The sequence below is a fragment of the Rattus norvegicus genome, chromosome 18 (genome assembly GCF_036323735.1).
Source record: "Rattus norvegicus strain BN/NHsdMcwi chromosome 18, GRCr8, whole genome shotgun sequence".
Lineage (NCBI taxonomy): Eukaryota > Metazoa > Chordata > Mammalia > Rodentia > Muridae > Rattus > Rattus norvegicus.
Genome location: NC_086036.1, coordinates 71753490 through 71771301, shown reverse-complemented (window position 1 = coordinate 71771301; position 17812 = coordinate 71753490). Strand labels below are relative to the sequence as shown.

Genomic DNA, 17812 nt, shown 5'->3' with positions numbered 1-17812 from the left:
CTCTCGGGAATGGGCCCATGCCCTTGTGCAGGTTGAAGAAACTGGAATTCTTGCCTTCCACTATTTGAGGACACATCCAAAGGCACCATCTGTGAACCAAAGGCAGACCTTCGCTGTATCTGCCTTGGCCTTAGACCTTCACCCTCCAGATCCACGAGGAGAACGATTCTGTTGTTCACAAGCCACCTGATTTGTTGTTTCCTCACAGCCACTCAAACGGACCAAGTCAGGGAAGGCTGCTGGGGTTCTGCTGCTACCTTGGGCTCTAAGATAGGCGCAGAAGGCCCCCCACCTTTTAGTCCAGCTCATACTGTCCATAGAGATTCATGAGGGGAAAAAAACACACCAGTGACTGACCCACAGCTATTCACAATGACACAGCAGTGACACTGAGGCAGCAGGAGTGACTCTCACCCTCAGGCCACTCTCTCCATTTGCTTTGTTGTTTTGTTTTGCACCTCATTGTCTCACTTTGCTTTATCGTGAAAAGATCTCGCCATATAACCCTGGCAAGCCCAGAACTCATTATATAGGTCAGGTTGGTCTGGAACTTAGAGATCTCCCTGCCTCTGCTTCTAGAGTGCTGGGACTAACGGTGTACACCACCACACCCAGCTCTACTGTCTCCACGGAAACTCTGACCAGAATGCATAGAACGGGAAATCAAGGAGTGAAACTAAATCATAAAATGAAATGTTTTGACCAACAGTTCACCTGGATGAAAGGGTGGCACCGACCTCATGTGGCCTGCTGTTCTGGGGCAGATGGCTTGTTTTCTTCTTACCTCAGCCTCACCCAATGGACAGAATAACTGTCACTGGTGCTGCCCGAGAACCAGCAGATCACCCGTGAGAAGCACTGAGACCATGCCTTGCAGGGGGTGGGGTGCAGGACTGCTGGTCCGTGCTGCTGTAGACATTGTAAATGTACTTGATCTCCAAGCCGGGAGGGATGCTTCTTAGAGCAGCTGGAGTTTTCGTCGGCAGGAAGGTGGCCTTTTAAGAATTAATACGGCGGAGAAGGGAGCGTACCACACACGGAGGGCAGAAGATGAGAATCCCCAGAGTTGGAATTTGAACATTAATTCACTATCAGGAAGCCACAGAGCGCAGGCTGAGCCCTGACTCCGACCCCCTCCGCTCCTGCTGCTGCTCTAAGACGGACCATGTTATTAAAGACAATACCCCACAGGAACCTAAACCAAACAACTCCGGGCAACACAAGTTCAGGGAACCTTTGGCTCTATCTCCAAGGCAATTGAAAAGAGCTCAAAACAGATTAAAATATGAGATGAATTCTGAAGCCTGGGAATGAGATAAAATGAATCCTGTGACAGAGGAGCCAATATGATTATTTCATTATTTGGCTAGAAAGTTAAAATGTGCAGGGAATGTCAGCTGCTTTCCCTGGGTGGACGGAGGTGAGGGACATATGGCCATTGGGGCATATTCTTTTAATATTAAAAAACACCTTCACCCCTGACTTAGTTTTAATAAGAAAAGCTCGTTGGTAGGACAACCTGCCCTCCTGCCAGCCCGCCTGAGACCTTTCTGTGTCACACGCTCCATCCCATAATATCTCCACAGAGCACGCTGTTCACAATGAAATGAAATTCCACGGCCCCCAGCTGAGAGCGCACATACCCCTTGCAGTCCCTCGGAGTGCTGATTACAGTGCAACCACCACCAGCTCCTCCTGCACCCCTGTACCCCTGTACCCCCTCCTTCTCGCTCGCTCCCCTCCTCACTCCTCTCCTCCTGGAACAACTCAGTTTCTCATCCTGTCCACTGATCATGGCCTCTAGTGTGGCGCCTACCCCTGTGTCCACCGTACATTTATTTGCTCAGATTCTCAGGTACCAACCGCAGGCTGGATGAGTGGTAGAACCTTCAGAACCTTGCTAGGGCAAGTCTGTGCCCACAAGGAGAGAGAGGGGTGTTACCCCAGAGCTGAGGGTCAAGGAAAGCTGAGACAGAGAGGGTGTGGGCCAAGTCTTCCCCAAAGAAGCAGCAAGTGGGCTGGCCTGACAGGGCGAAGGGGCGCTGGTTATTCAGGAAAGTGTACAGAGGAGGCCGGATGGAAGCATAGAAACAAGTCAATGTCAAGGAAATGCCACCCACACCCAGGGGACACTGAAGAGACACACTTGACTGGCTTAAAGGGGCCATTTGGGAGACAAGCAAGAAAGCTAATGAGAGAGGTGGAGATTGGATGGTGTGGTCTGACTGTACCTTGATTGGATTAAGAGTGAGCCAGGGTATGGTCTGTGAGGGCATTCCCAGAGATAATTGAATCGAAAGGCTCTGGCATGATCAACAGATTGATTTCTTTATAGGTTCCTATATGAAGGCCTTATTGGGGAGGGGTTCAGTGTAGGAGATGGGGCCCCTGAGGAACCAGCTCACTAAGAAGGACATTGAGGCTATACCTTGCCCCTTGCTGTACCCCCTTTCTCAGCTTCCTACCCAAGACACTCTCACCTCCACGACATCCTACCCAAACTCATCTGTCCAGGCTGCTGTGGACTGAACCCTCTGAGACAGAGAGTCCAAATAAATGCTTCTTCCCTTAAGGGGTTTCTACCAGGTATAACATCACAGTGAGCAGAAAATAACTAATAAAGTTAGACGAGGACGTCTGTGTTTTTATTTCCCCAGTAAGTACTACACCAAATGGTCCAAACACGAAAGACACAAAAGGATGCACAGTGAAAAGTCAGGGTTAAGAGCGTAACTGCATGGAAGGAACCTTTACCCAGCATGCTCAAGGTCTGGGGTTCAGTCCTCAGCACCACACATGCACAAGAAAACACAGCAGATCAACAAAACGAAACACCACTTTCCCAACCTTGTCTCCTAGATGGTCTAGTCTCCATTCAACGATGGCCAATGTCACCTGTGTTTTCTGTGTCTTTTCAGCGATATTTTACACGCATACAAGTGAATACGTAAAAATGGAAGCCCACAGAGTATATCTCTCTGACATTTTCCATTTACTTATTTCCATTTACTAGTAGTTCTCAAGGTGGCATGTGCACAGAACCTATGGAGTCAGCTTGCTGAAGCACTTTCTTATGGGGAGGGCCTACCCTAAGTCAGAAGGTCAGGGGCCAGCCTTGAGAATGTGCATTCCCCAAAGATTCTCATGTCCGGGTCAGAGACCACACTGAGAAACACTGGTGCCAATGAGATCCATAAACACTCATATTTATCCATCCTCACACTGCACAGCCCTCTATTACCAATCCTCGATTTCAGAGGTTTCCAGAGGTTCATTATTTCTAACAGCCTCATCAATGTGGGTGCCTGGACCATATCTGAACGGGACAACACAAACAGACATGTTAACACGGAAGGGGGAAAGCTCACGGGGCCACACCCCTGGACTAAAAACTACAGGCAACTGAGGAAGACAAAGAATACCAAGTGGTTAGCCCAGAAACCATATACATACAAGTAACATTATACAGACTAGGCATGATGTATTTATTTATTTACTATATACGTCTTATTCATATATGTACATGTATATTAAATATATATTTAGGATATAATAAATAAAATAATATATTATTAATATAATAAATAAATGTGATTATATATATAATTATTATTAAAGAAATACAGACCATGACTTTAAAAGAAAAGCTACATAGGAAGGGTTGCAGGAAGGAAAGGGAAAGGGAGAAATGATGTAACTATATTTTAATTTTAAAAAAATAGAAAATTCAAAAAGTAGGCCATAAGAACAGAAGCTGGGCATGAGTAGTAGTATGGTAAAGAAGGGACTAGGGATAGGAGAAAGGGGAAGAAGATTTTTCAGAAGAAGGCAGGCAGGACTGGGGAGGTCATTAGAGGGGCAGACAGACAGCATCCTCCCATCACAGGGAAAGACTGCAATGGGCTCAGTCTTCTTCATGAGCCCAGATCGCAGAGCAGCTCAAGGTGGGGAAGACACACCCTTTGTGTTTATCTCGTCACTGAGATGGAGTATTTGCAAAAAGCGACTTATGAAGAGTTTATTTTGGCTCCCAGTTTGGAGGTATTGTTTCAGCATGGCGGGGAAGGTACAGTAGCAGAACATCAGGTGGCTGGTCATATTGTGCCCAGGGATGGAGTAGAGAGAGGTGAATCCTGATTCCATTCGTGTTCTCCTGTATGCCATTAGGACCCACCCATGGGACGCATTCAGAGTGGGTCTTCCCTGCTCAGTTAAACCTTTCTCAAAACGTCCTCGTAGAGACAGCCAGAGATGGACTTCCATGGTTATTCTAAATCCAGTCAGGTTGACAATTAAGATTAGCCATCAGATGCTTTTTTACCCGCTCTAAAAGCTTGCCTCGTTTCGTGGATACTTCGTCAATCTAGCCTCCCCAGAGCACCAGCTGCCATTCGAGATTTTCCAGAAAGGCAAGTAACACCTATTCAGAAAAGGCTCGCTACCAATCAAGGTGCCATTTCAAACCAACAGGGAAAAGGTGGACTTTTCACTTAAAAGTGTTTCAGAGAACTCAGGAATCATCCAAAACAGGAAAAACCCCATGGTGCATACATGTCAGATTCCAAAGCAAATAATAAGACCATTATACGAGAAGAGGTGGAAGGGAAAATCTGAGATAGCATCTGTATTAATCATGCAGTGGGAAAAACTATTAAACCCTGACCCAAACCTAAATGCCATTTTAAAGAAAAGACGACATCTAAGTTATTGTTATAAAATCTCCAATTCTGGAGAAAACTGAAATAGTAAATAAGATAGGAAAAAGTTATGTTACATAATATGGCAGGCAAAAGGATAATTCTTTTGGAACATAAATAATATGCATGTGTAAGCAAGGCCATAAAAATGCTAATATATCACAACACAAAATAAAGAAGAAACTGTCGGTCACCAAGCAGGAAATGTGTATATATTTTCAACATCTGAGATGAACACCATTCTCACACAAGAAATGAAAATGAAGACTACAGTGAGGGGTAGAGAAAGATGTAGCCCTGCTTGACTAGCATTCCTGTGGCCTTGGATTCCACTCCTACCTCTGAACACAATGGAAAATAAATAAAAGCATTGTGAGATCCAGTCTTTTCATGCATCAGACTGACAACTGTCGGTACGTTTAAAAATGTATGTATTTATGGGGCCAGAATAAGTGTAACTATTTTCATGTATGGGGTGAAGTTTAAATTGGTGCCATTACCCCTGTACAAGAGATGGCACACACACACACACACACACACACACACACACACACACACACACGTAAACTAGCATGGCTGTGTGGGAAGAACATGTGGTACTAGTGCCAGAGAGGGATTCTGATAGAAGAACCACACGACCGCTAACCGTGGTCCCTGCAGAAGTGAAAAGAGACCTGATGGACTGTTCTTTTTGTGCATTTTAAAATGCTCCCAAGTATACGTATGCCATTTTCAACAGCTGTTTGGTGTAATACAGAGAAGGAATAGTGTGCTTCCCGGAAAAATGGGACTCTCTGAGTGCAGTCAAAAACTTTAAGCATAGACACAAAGCGAAGAAGACTAAATATAATGGAAAGGGGGAACCAGTAAGGAGCATTGAGGATGGATGAGTCAGGAATCTTATTTCAGCCTTATATACCCCAGATCTGGAGCTAAAGAAGAGAGAGCCCTGTGCACAGCTCTTACCACAGACAGGAGTGACCTCAAGCAAAAGCCTGACCTCATCCAGCCAGAGGACGAGGAAAGGAAGCACGGAACGGAAAGGCTGAAGTAAGAGCTAGCCTGTGAGGCTTCCTGAAAGTAGGAGGATTAAAAAAAAAAAAAAAAAAAAAAAAGCTTTCGAGAGAATGCTGGCGTAATTACACCACTATGGGATAAAGTAAATTTCAGAGCAAAGAAAACCGCCATAGATACTGAGAGATGCTATATAATAATAAAAAGGCCAATCCACAAGAAAACAGAGCAATCTTAAATTTGCATGCATCAAAAAAAAATAGAACTGCAAAATGTGGAAAGCAAAGCTGAGAGAATGAAAGAAGGAACAGACGAATCCACAGTTACATTTGCAGATAGCAACACTCCTCTCAGCAGTTAATCACACGACTAGACAATTGGCAAAGATACAAAGTAACTCAGCCACATACCCGGCAACACAGTCAAATTAACCCTGACTGAAGGCCTAGCCCAGCCATAGCAGAGGACCCATTATTCTCCAGTACCCAAAGAACACATACAAAGACCATATCTAACCGTAGAACCAACCTTAGTGCATTGAGAACTGAAATCATACAGAGTACGTTTTCCAGCCTTCATGGAATGGAACCAACCAGAAATCAGTAGCACCAAGCTAACAGGACAATCCCCACATACTCAGCCACGAGCTTCTGAATAGTCCCCGGGGATCAAGTTGGAATTTGCCCTCCTTCAATAGCTCAATGGTCAAACTATATGAGGCATGTCCACACCGATGATACTACTGCAGATTTTCAACCTGGATGAACCCTCAGGAAGTCTGCTGAGTAGAAAAAAGTTCCTTTCTCTCGGTGGTGATGGCACATGAGAGGCTGGAAGATCTCCGAGTTCAAGGCTAGCCTGGTCTACAGACTGAGTTCCAGGATAGCCAGGGTCACACTTGAGAAACTTTGTCTGGGGGCTGGAAGGGAGCAAGAAAGAAAGAGAGAGGGGAGGGAGGAAGGGAAGGAAGGAAAAAGGAAGAAGGAAGAAAGGAAAAAGGGAGGGAGGGAGAAAGGAAGAAGGGAGGAAAGAAGGAAGGAAGAAGAAGGGAGGGAGGGCTCCTATATACATATATTATGTGTGTATATGTAATCATACTTGTCAAACACTCTCAAAATGGCAAAACATAGACATGAACAATGGGCTGGTGGCTTCCAGGTGGAGGTAAAGTAAGGTGAGTCTATCAGTGGGTGGCAGGGAGAAACCCTTGCAGTGACAGCAACACTGAGTATATCAGTGTTAGTATGGCAGTCCTTGACTTACAGCTTACACACTCAGCACACACCGAACTTCAGGTGTGTATCTGGGTATCTGCTCTGTGGTCATCCTGAGGTACTGGAGGGCCACTTCACACTGCAGCTACAGTGACAGGAACAACAGGAAAACAGCCGTCCCTGGGAGGTGGGTTGTGTAGCCAGGCTGGGAATGTCATAGGTCAGAGGTACTAAATGAACTGTCAGCCACAGTATCTTCAGCTTGCGGGGGGGCTGCAGGGGGTTATCGCCATGTAACTACAGCATCAGTGTGTACTCTGGCTGGGATATTGTACTGGAGTGTTACAAGATCCCGTTACCAAGGGAAACTGGGTCAAGCACACGCAGAACCCCTCTTTATTATCTTTCACAACTACCCCCCCCCAAAATCTATAATTGTTCAAAATAATAAGCCTACCTTTTTAAAAAAAAATACAGAGTCTGGTGTGCACATGCATACACACACACACACACACACACACACACACACACACACACACTTAAATCTCCTGGTAAGTGACTCCAGTGATCACAAGTAGGTTTGTACTGACTTTCCTCAGAAGAGCCTCATGCAGTCCTGTGAAGCCGCAGTGAACACATCCGGGCACTTCTCTTTGGCCGTTTCAGAGTCTTCTGCAAGCACTGTATTTGTCATAGAAATCTAAAACCAGTAGGAAGAGAAAAGCAGGCACGTGGCAGGAAGTGACCCATGCTACATGCGAGGAGGCCCAGAAGGCCTTGCTATCTAATATATAAGGGTATAGTAGGAAGGGGGTTTATGTCCGGTCAATCCTGACATGTGAGCTTGCTCTTGTGAGGAGGTGCCTAAGGCTCTCTGTCACAAGCCTCCCAGTATTTGATGACCTTGTTTCAAACCTCACACCCACCAACTCCTCACTTACAGAAAGGGAAACTGAGGACCAGGGTGACTTCCCATATGATCCAGTTACAGCAAAGTTTAAACCAGACCTCAGACGTACCTTCTCCTACCAGCTTTGTGACATTCTCCGTTAGCTTGGCTAAAGAATCTGGTGTTGTGCAGGGCAAGCAGCATGGCGAAGCTAGGCATGAAGCCCTCTGCCAGCATGGTGTTCCCAACAGAGGCCATAGTAGAAACACAGCCAGGGCCCAAATTAACATGAACACAGACAAACACGAGGTAAGGAGCAAAAGCCTCCCTAGGAGACACTGAAGTGCCTCTCATGTGGCAGCCGCTGTCCTTCCTCACACATACAGTTGGTGGCAGTGAGTTACAAGAACAGGAGAGAGTACCTTACATTGGGAGGCTGGCCACTGAAGGTCACTCTTTCCCAGGGACATTTCCACCTGCCCTTCTTCCCTTTTTGTTCAGATCCATGACTTTATCTACCAGTGCTGGCCCCATAAATGACAACCGAGGCCCTCCTGAGTGCTCAGAACACAGCGCCACAGATACAGAGTCTCTGCCTTGTCAGGGGATGAATTCCAAGATGGCATAACATTTTAACCTCAAGCCCATTTGTGGCCGGAATCCGACAGCCCTGTCCGCCTTCCATCTCCCTCAGAACTGCTATCCCAAACATTGCCGGCACCACACATCTCTCCTCTGCCGCTCAGTGGCTCAACTGCGGGCTGAAGATCATCATACTGGGTAGTGGAGAGGATCTCTACCCTTCCCTGACTTGAAGAGCTTCAGTGCCATATCGCCCACTGCCAGAGCACCCCGGTTTGCATAATAAATGTTCCTCACAGGCACATGTGTGAACCTAGTCTCTGACTAATGGCAGGGTTTGGGGAGGCTGTGGAAACTTTTGGACATGGGGCCTTGCTTGAGACAGACACTGTAGGGCTGAAGGGATGGGACTTGTAGGAATGGCCTTCTCAGTTCTTTCCCAAATCTATCTATATTCCCCCTCCCCGCTCCTTATCCCCTTCCTCACTGCAGACATGACCCAACTATTATAGTAAAAAGAAAGAGTAGAGTCAAAGCAGCGAGAGCCAGGATTTGGGAGGTATTGAACAGCAAAGCTCACCTCAGCAGGCTCCCCATTGCTCCCAGGAAACCCCCCCGTGAGGAGCACATCCAAGACTTCTTAATGACTCCATTAAGTAATTCTACCTTCCTGTATATTCTTATATCTGATTGCAGAAGACTGAACTGCAGGTAAGACCGGCTTCTAAGAAAGCCTCCACCCATTCATTCCCTCACCCCAGACACCCCAAGCACCCACAAGGGGAGGAGACATGCAGACTAGAATCTGCAAGTCAAGGTACTGAAGGCAGCCCTTTGTCATTTCCCCCTGATTCACCATGCCCTCCATCTAGGGGGTGTGCTTAACCTTCTCATTTTGCTCTCTCAACGGCTAAAAATCTTTTCTGCTCACTAAAATCAACCTCAATTACTAGCTCACTTCCCTTGAGTCTAGTGTGAATTCTTTTCCTTTGGGAATCTCCAGAGCCAAGGCCTCTGCTTGACGGAAGGCAGGAGAAGTCATCTGTCCTCACCCATAACAGTAAGCCGCCACCTCACACCCCCATGCCTTGCCCACCATGAAAGACTGTATTTCCTGAACTGGAGACAAGATCCATTCTTCCTCTCAAAAGTTGTTTTTTGTCAAGTATTCCGTAAGAGCAATTAGAGAACTAGCCAACACGCGGAGTGAAGCGCCAAGCCTGACCACACTGCTTTCCTGGTGAGCAGCTCTCTTGGAAGCAGTGTCCTCTAAAAGCGGGCATGTTTCCCAACATCTTCCAGCCTCCGTTGTAGCGAAGCTGGGGCCGTGTGACTGGTTCTGGTGTGTAAATGAGAATGGAACTGAAAGGATAAACAGCTGATGTGCCATCACCACCTCGACCTTCCCTCCACTGTAAACCTTCAGGATTAGGTCATGAAGATGCTAGAGTTGACACAACGTAGGACATCTGTTAGATAGCTAGCACTGATTGATAAAACTGTTCAATGGCTTCCCATTACCCTCAGGATATGACAAACTTCAAACTTCTCACCATAGCCATGATCGTTTCTTTAAAGATTTATTTACATATGTGAGTACACTGTAGCTGTCTTCAGACACACCAGGGCACCCATTACAGATGGTAATGTGAGCCACCACGTGGTTGCTCCGATGTGAGCTCAGGACCCCTGGAAGAGCAGTCAGTGCTCTTAACTGCTGAGACAACTCTCTAGTCCCACCATGATCCTTCTTATGGCCTGGCCCCATCTCTCTGTTCAACCCTGTCTCTTGATCCTTCCCTATGCATACCCTGTCGATAACCACTGCTTACCCACATCTTCAGGCCTTGTAAAAGCCATAACCTTGTTACCTGAGACATCAACCATATCTGAGATGCCCTTGTCTCTTCTTCCTGCTTAGCAAACCCCTGCTTACTCTTTGATACCCAGATCAAATGTCTCCAGCCTGACCTCTTTTATCCAGGCCCTTCCTGCTGGCCGTTGGACACCATCTACAGCTCTGGGGAGCCCTTTTTTACACTATTGTTTGGTTTTACTTTTCTGTCTGTTTTCACTGGACTATAAACTCCACATAAGCATGAACAAAGCTTTCTTCTGTCTCCCCAGAGCCTACCTCAGTATCTAGAATACTATTAGGGATGTTTAATGACTGTACAAATAGACCCCAGTCTAAAATCTTCCTGTGAAAGGCCGGGTCTCCTTAAAGAGATAGGATCAACTTCCAAGGAATCTTTAGGAGACTGGAGGCTTCAGATGAAAAAAGAAGCCCCTAGTACAGCCCTGGGAGCCCACAGGCTAAGGCTAGCCAGTTCTGTCTCTGTCAGTTGTGTGTCCCAGAGCAAGGCAGTCCAGTCCCTTCTCCAGCATCTCTAGGGCTCCTTTCTGAACATTGACAAAGCCCTCTGCCATCCCACGACAGTTCCAGAAGCCTCCTGAGTTCTTGCCTCATTTCCATGGAGCCTTCATTTAACCAAAAGTCTAATGAGGCATTTTCCAAATAAGAACTGGCCTCCCTGGTCATTCTATCTTAACACGGGATCATGGATCCTCCAGTGAAAGGGAGCTACTGGGTGAACTTGGGGCTCTTGGGAAATACACCTTTCCTGTCCCCTCCCCTCTCTCACCGCACAACAGAGGCGAGGGCTGTCAAAACAGCTGGATCCCAGCAGACAGCAGCGAGGCTGCCCACTCGGAAAGACGGTTAATATTAATGGAATGTCCTGAGGGTGGACCCGGTCTCATTCTTCATTCCTTATCCTTCATTCCGTGGTTTCTTTTATCTGGTATTTCTGGGCAAGACAAAGAGCAACCTGACTGGAATGCTACAGGCCAGCTTTGCCAGCCCATGCCAAAAATGCAGCAAAGGAGGCCGGAAGGAAGTTAGATGGACACTGGAGGCTCTTTAATTTCCTCTTCTGCTCTATCAGGCCAGCTTGCCCCAGCTCGCTCCCTTGTCTTCTGGCCCTCAGGCTCCAATGCCTAGGCTTCCTCTTTCCCTCTCCTCTCCAGCAATACTGTGCAGCTGCATTTGGTAAACTCCAGCCCTGCCTCAAGCATCGAAGATTCCCAGAAACTCAATTCTCACCCAAGTTGGAAACGTAAGGAAGAAGAAAGGTAGGTGGGCTTCTCCATCTCTCCCTCACTCTCTCTAAACTGGAGTTGGGGCCCAAAGGGCAGCAAAAGGTGGTGGTGGGGAGTGGGAGAAAAGCCCACAATTCTCTGATCCTCAGGAGAACTCCAATGGCCACACAGGTACCACACGCTCACTCACCCTGCATCAAGTGGGTGTCTTTGGTGGTGCAATATAAACAAACGTGGGGGAAGGGTTTAGCAGAGGAACAAAACCGGACTTGAAATCCAGCTCCAATTGAATGTGGTGACTCCTATACAGAATCCCAGCACCCTGAAGGTGACACAGGGTGCCTCGTATCTTAGGGTGGTTTGAACTGCAAAATGAGTTCTAGGTCACTCTGTCTCACGAAAGGATAAGAAAGGAAGGTGGAAGGGAGGGAGGGGGAGGGAGGGAGGGGGAGGGAGGGAGGGAGATGGGAAGGAGGGAGATGAGAAGGAGAGACATCTTTCCTCCAATCAGGTAAGTTGTCTAGCTGTACTGAACCCCAATTTCCCCCCTTGGAATGGGGACCTGTGCAGGATTGCTTAAGGACTGAGTAAGGCAGTGTTCCCGCCCCAAGCTTTGTGTGGTAGCAGGGCCCTCCTTAATGCAAATGTTCTCCTGACTCTGACAACTAGCTGTCATTTGAAATCCAACGGGCCAGGAAGCAGAAGACTATGCCCCAGGTCCCTGGGCTGCTATTGCTAGCTGTGACCTTAAGACTGTTCTGGGCCCTCCTCATCTTTTGGGTTTTGTCCTGTTTTCCCTCACCCACCCCGTTTCCTAGTCTTTAAAGGCAGTACTCCTCAAACTGCAGTGAGCACCAGGGTCACCCCGATCGCTCATGAGAATGTGGCTAGGGACTAGGTTTACTCATTCCCAAAACCTCTGCATCAGTGGGACTGGGAAAGAACTTTTCTACAGAGTTCCGGGTGCTGCTGCTGCTGCTGCTGCTGGCTCCAGAAACTCGGGGTGGGAGGAGGGGAAATGGGGCACAGCCTAAGAATCTTATCAGTTCAAATGGCTTCATAACCATCTTAATACAACCAGATACGTTACTTGTTTTATATATTCTTCTTATCACTGTTTGTGATCTAACCACAATAATGTCTTGACCCAAGGAGAGCCATCTGTTTCTGCATTGGATACAAAAGAGTCTTCAGCAAAGAAAGCAACCAGGAGGAAGGGGCTTTCCAGGCTTGTCTGGCCACTCAGTTACTTGAAAGGAAGACCTTCAGAAAACTCCAGCTTCCCCCCATGACTCAGAAATGCTTGGCTAATTATCGTTTGGGGGCATGATGTCTGAGGAGGAAAGGCCCCTGGCTGCCTGAAGTCTGCCCAAGGCCAGGCCCCATTGCTGGAAGCAGGGCTGTCAGTCAGCTGATGACATTCTGAGTTCCACCAACAGTGTCAGGGCCCAGGAGAGAAGCTTCCTGCTGGGACTGGGCAGCAGGGCTCAAAACCCACACCCCGGAGGCTGTCAGTCTGCAGCTGGGATGGACAGCCCCTCTTAGCTTCTCTCCCAGCTTTCGTCGTCATAAGACCTGTCCAGCCAGGTGGCCAGGCTCTGAAAGGGTGGCTGTCACTCCACTAACGCCCTGGGCTTTGCCTCAGGGAAGAGAGCCTGCTCATCAATTACAGAATAAATGACACCTCCTCCACTCACTGCCTCTCACCCAGTTCCCCACCGTATAGACCTCCTTACCTTGGTGAATAGAAGCATGAAGAAGGAGGCTTTTATCAGGTACCAACACCTTTCTACACCCAGGAATGTGGTCTACACATTCCCAGAATCTTGAGGGAAAGGTCCAGGCAGAATCTAGACACTGACCAGGCCTGAGACCAAGTGCTCGGAGACCCATTCTGGATCCCCACGCAGGTTAGAGCTACCTAGGGAAAGCGCGCCCCATCAGAGCAAACCATAAAGCTCTGACTTTGTTCTTTGCTCACACTGCACCCATTTAGTAAAGTCTATTCCGGGTTTGGGGATGAAGACATGGCTCCTCCAGGACCCACCTCTGTTCTGAGCGCTCACTCAGGCGCTCACAACCACTTGCAACTCCAGTTTCAGGAGGACCTAAGGCCTCTGAGGGCACCTTAACTCACATATGTACATACATATATACATATATACATATATATGTATATATGTATGTACATATGTGAGTATATATATATGTATATATATATAGAGAGAGAGAGAGAAAGACAGACAGACAGAGAGAGAGAGAGAGAGAGAGAGAGAGAGATCAAAATAAAAACAAATATTTTTTGAAAAGAATTTATTCAAGTCTGGGCATTGAGTGCTGGATATCTGAACATAAACATGGTGTGGTCCTAAAAGTTCTAGTCTAAGAAGGGGAGATAACCACAGCAGTGATTACGGGGTACTGTGTGGGAGTTGAGTACAAAATGCCAGAAGAGAGGTTTAACAGTGCTGGCCTGGGCTGGTGGCACCGGAAAGCATCAAGAGGAGGTGATATTTTAACTGGTCCTAAAATACTAACAGAGAAAACGTGTCAAGACAGAAGTACCTTTCGAGGTCTTTAACGGGTGTTCAGCCCCAAGCCCCGCCCAGTCAGAACTGGTTAAATAGGTCATGATAAGTGCATACATCTCCTTTAGCGTCCTCCCCAAATCCGACTAGGACAGCAGTGTTTAAGATTAGGCATAAACACTGGTGAATGAGAAGAGCTGGAGAGGGGGTGATGGTAACTGGATTTTAGAAGCCAGAAATCAGAGGGACAAGTGGTGAATGACTCGGGGTCTATCTACTCCAGAAGACAGAGAAGGTGTTCTGCATCCCAGGTCACACAGCAAATCCCCCCTCCCTGCGCTGGAACTCACTGCTCCCTAAGCAGGAGGGGAGGGAAGAGATGGAAAGGGGAAGCTGGGCGCTAGTCTCTTTAGGAAGCAGTGTAGAGCCCAGGTTCTCTCTCTGGTCAGAATGGGCCCATGAGCGAATGGTGGAGGTTTATTCTTGAAAGAGGTCAATACATGCTGCCTGGAGTGATGAACACCAGGCAGAAGGGAGGGCAGACCCTCCCACACTGCCCACAGGCAGGACTGAAGAGCTCTCATCTACCTGGTGCTTCAGAGACGCCATGCTAATCCACCAGCCTTTCAGAGACAAATGCCTACAGTCAGTACCTTACTCTCCAGGAAAGAAGATGGACAGACCTCCTGAGGTCCCAACCAAGAAGGCATACCTCACAGTACTAACAATCAAGAGTCCTCGAGATAAAGGTCAGGAGGTCATCCTTACGTCATGTAGTGTAAGGTAAGTACAAATACATTTTCAACACATACACATACTAGAGGAAGGACAGGTATCCAAAATACACAAATGGCTCTTAAAACTCAGTGATAAGATGAACTGGAGAGATGGCTTGGCTGTTTACACACACACACACACACACACACACACACACACACAGAGAGAGAGAGAGAGAGAGAGAGAGAGAGAGAGAGAGAGACAGTAAAGACTGGATGAAACAGTGTCCAACAGTGTCCAATGTGACTTGTCACTAGGGAGCTGAGTTTAAATAAAAGAATGGCAACACACCTGTTAGACTGATTCATACTCCCAAACCAACAGTAGCAATGCTCCCAAGGACATGGAGGAAAAAAACCTTGTGTTTGCTGCTGGTTGGAGTTTAAAATAGTACAGTCACTTTGGGGGGAGAAATGGCACCGTTTTAAAAACAAACTAAACGGTTTTCTCAAATGATCAGTCATGCTCCTGTGACAGTGTCAGTCACGTGACATGGAAACATACATGCGCAGGAACCCCTATCTGTGAATTTTGTCCAAGATTTAGTCACAAAAACTTCGAAGATTAGAGACAACCGAGAAGTCCACCGGTAGACAAATGGATATAAAACTTCACTATATCCATGTAATAAAATATGATTCAGCAACAAGAAATGACCAATTACGCCACAAGAAATGACGGGCAAATCATATATGTGTGCTGAGAAATGCGAGAAGGCCTGTGTGCCGCAAGGTCCTGATGATATCACAGTCTAGAAAAGACAAAGCTCTAGGGAGGATCCGGGGGATATTTAAGGTGATGGTGAGACTGTTGTATATGTAATCGTAATGGTGAGTGAGGGTAAGACCTCCAGATATGTCAAACCTACAGAGCACCTTGTACATGGACTATTACCCAGAGATGCAATGCAGGATGACGTGGGTTTTGTTTTTTAAATCTGACTGCATTTAAAACACGGGAAACAAGCCCACTAGAAATGTTGAGACTGTGGCTCTAGCCGCAGACGGAGAGTAGGGGCATCCGAGTAAGGGGACCCAGTGAAGAAAACAGACGTTACCGCAAAGAGAGAAAGAGGAGTGGCTTCAGAAAAGCCACAGCGGGATGAGAGTGCAATATGGAGAAGCAGGAAGGCGGTGTCCCCAAAGAAACGCAAGTGAAAAGAGGCAGAGGCTTCCCCCAAGGGTGCTGGAGTGAGCCCTCAGCGGGAGGCTGCTCTGAGGAAGATCCCCCAAACTGGGAGAGATATCCAAACCAACAGGGGCGCAAATCCCACTACAGAAACACCAGAGAGCACCGCAGTCCAGCTCCTCCGAGAGGGTAGAGTGCAGGGTTGAGACGTGAAAAGATGCTTCCTGATAGCAACGGACATGGTGAAGATCGGAACTTACAGAGAGGAAAGAAACCAGGGCCTGGAAAGGGAAGCCAGCAACACGGTGGAAGCGGCCAGACAAACGGGCGAGGAAATCAACAACATGGGAGAAAGAGTCAGCAAAGAAGTTGCAATCAAAATAAGAAGAATGAATAGAAATGCTGGACATAAAAAACCTCAGTGAATCAAATTAAAAGTAGAGGGCAGGCACCACCAACCGGCTCAGGCGGGCAGCAGGGCGATGTCAGGAACGGAAGACGTGGCCAAGGAAATGCGGTGTTTGAGCACAAGAGACAAAAAGACGAATGGACAAATACGGTTGACACATCCAAGAAGAATGGAGGATAACAAGGAGGCCGAACGAACATCCACAGAGCAGGAGCAGCTGAATAAAAACTAAAAGCACGGAGAATCTATTCGGTGAAGTTGTAGATGGGGAAAAAAGCAAATAGATATCTGAACACAAGAGGCAAAACCCTAAAGAGCCATGACCAGACAAGGATCTCTCCACAGATGACAGTCCAGGTCTCAAAAACTATAATGCAAAGAAACAAATGAAAAACTGTATGGCAAAAATGTCAACTCCCTTACACAGGCAAATATGGCAGCCTAGCATCCATCCTCACCACCAGCTCTAAATCCAGCTAGCCCAGGGTGACATGTTTCAGGCTCTAACAAGGGTTGCCATATCCAGCAAAGCTGTATTATAAAACTGATAGAGAGATAAGGACATTTCAACGCAAGCACAAACAGAGGCAGCATAAACTCAGATACACACACACACACACACACACACACACACACACAAAATAGTGTACATGGAGGAAGAAAAAATATCAATTAGGAGAGCAAAGGAAAAACAAATTTCATATAGGAATAGATGAACAAAAGAGCTGGAAAGGAACCCATCACGTTCAATCCAGTAAAACAGCAAACAGTTCTAATAAGGGAGGAGGAAAAGAACAAATAATGACCCAGCCAAACGAGAAAAACCAACAAAAAGACAGGAGTTAACCAACCTCTATCAATAATAACCTTACATAGAAATGGCCTCAACTCACCAAGACAAAGACACAGATTACTCAACAGGATGAGCAAACAAGGCCCAACTGTTTGCTGTCTCCCAAGGATACACCTCATTGGCAAAACCTCTCACAGATCGAGAGTCAGAGGACACAAGTCAATTTACCCAGCACAGCAGGAAGAGACACCAAAATTAGTCAGAAGGAATAAAGAAGGCCACTAAATATTAATAGAAGTACATTTTGCCAGGAAGGTGTGACAGTTAAGTGTATGTTTGCTGAATATCACAGCTTTCCATGTCATTAAACAAACACTAAGGAACAGAAAAGGTTATGCTGTATCCTTAACGCTACAGGGAGTGGCTTCAGTACCCCACAATCATATTTAGCTGACATGAAAATTATCAAAGAAATTTCAAACTACACATAATTTAAAAAAAATCACGACAGGTTTTTGCATCATGTCAGGTCATAGTAAAATAGTTTTTAATATTTATTTAGTATCCATGTGAACTCAACATACCTATGCAGGTACAACACAAGTGCAATCCAGTGGTTGACACCAGCTGCCCCTCCTGCTCTCCATCTCAATTTTTGAGCAGAGCCATTCACGTATCC

At 46.7% G+C, this 17812-nt stretch overlaps 1 protein-coding gene and 1 long non-coding RNA gene across 13 annotated transcripts in view; one reads left to right on the top strand and one right to left on the bottom strand.

Moving 5' to 3' along the window:
• The window catches only part of Zbtb7c (zinc finger and BTB domain containing 7C), a 329246-nt gene that overhangs the window by 274530 nt on the left and 36904 nt on the right, over window positions 1–17812 (bottom strand). The gene's annotated exons all lie outside the window — the stretch shown is intronic.
• Window positions 1–17812, top strand: part of LOC102556385 (uncharacterized) — a 37962-nt gene that overhangs the window by 2492 nt on the left and 17658 nt on the right. For 2 of the 7 annotated variants that reach the window (XR_005496453.2, XR_001842136.3), the window contains 3 exons: window positions 11427–11531; window positions 12651–13273; window positions 14692–14809. This is a non-coding gene — a long non-coding RNA (uncharacterized LOC102556385). Of the gene's footprint in view, window positions 1–11024; window positions 11532–12650; window positions 13274–14691; window positions 14810–17812 lie in introns of those variants that run through there. The other 5 variants (XR_010059891.1, XR_005496450.2, XR_005496449.2 and 2 more) reach the window with 5 other exon arrangements.